We start from the raw sequence: 1,206 nt of genomic DNA on the forward strand, positions 1-1,206 counted from the left end.
AATACCAATCTTATATTATCTTATATCTGGTGTTATAAATATCTTATATTATATCTTATGTTATAAATACCAAACTTATAATATCTTATATCTTTATGTTATAAATACCAGTCTTATATCTAATGTTATTTTGATGTTATCAATGCCAACCTTATATTCTATATGTATATGAAGACATGCACACGAATATTCAAGTTGATATACACACGTGTAAGTATGCAAGTATCAGTGTATGCATCATATACGTATGCATATAGTTCATTCATAACATATAAACCATAGATATACACGTGTATGTATGCATGTATCAGTCATATATGTATGCATAAAGTTCATTCATAACCTATAAACACAAATATCCATGATACAGAGAGAAACGCTGAAAAAAAATCAGATTGGCGGTATCATCCACCTGGAAAAATTGTGGGCCCCTGATTGGTCAATTGCAATCGACAACACATGCAAAGTAGTAACATAGGCAATGAATTCTCTACATTCACGTCTTTAAAAGAACAGAGAGAGTGAGTGAGAGAGAGAGAGAGAGAGAGAGAGGGGAGAGAAAGAGAGAGAGAGAGAGAGAGAGAGAGGAGAGAAAAAAGGGGAGAGAGAGAGAGGAGAGAGAAGAGAGAGAGAGAGAGATTGAAAGCCAACCCTAATTGACTCCTAGGCCTTCTTATTGGCAAACTAAATTATTACTGTATTTTACGCCACTCAATCACCACAGGGCGATTGAAGTCCGTGAGAGGGCCGGAAAGCAACGGTTAAATTCCACCAAACCCGATCTTTTATTCGTAAATATTGATAGGAACTGAAAGGTGCATGTGAGGATTAAGGCGTTGAACTTCGAAATTCCCGTTAATGGTTTATTTGCTGACGAGAATAGGTCTATACCGTGAATTCGTTATGTATTTCCTTTGAAGTTATGCAAAGCAAATGTTTATAATGCGATATCACATACCTAATCAAAAGTCCAGGGTTAACGTAATATATACTTATCATATCTCGCGTAAACCAGCAAAGGCCCAGGCTTATATATATTTTTTTTCTTCAGATATCGTATAATATACTGATATATAACATCAATCAACAAGGATTTTCATTCGTTATCGCCACGATAGCGAGATCCGTCGTTTTAATGAAATGATTACGAATGATGCTTGGAATGCCATTTGTGCGCCCAACAAAAAAACGGGTAGTGATAGTTCA

The sequence above is a fragment of the Penaeus monodon genome, chromosome 1 (genome assembly GCF_015228065.2).
Source record: "Penaeus monodon isolate SGIC_2016 chromosome 1, NSTDA_Pmon_1, whole genome shotgun sequence".
Taxonomy (NCBI): Eukaryota; Metazoa; Arthropoda; class Malacostraca; order Decapoda; family Penaeidae; genus Penaeus; species Penaeus monodon.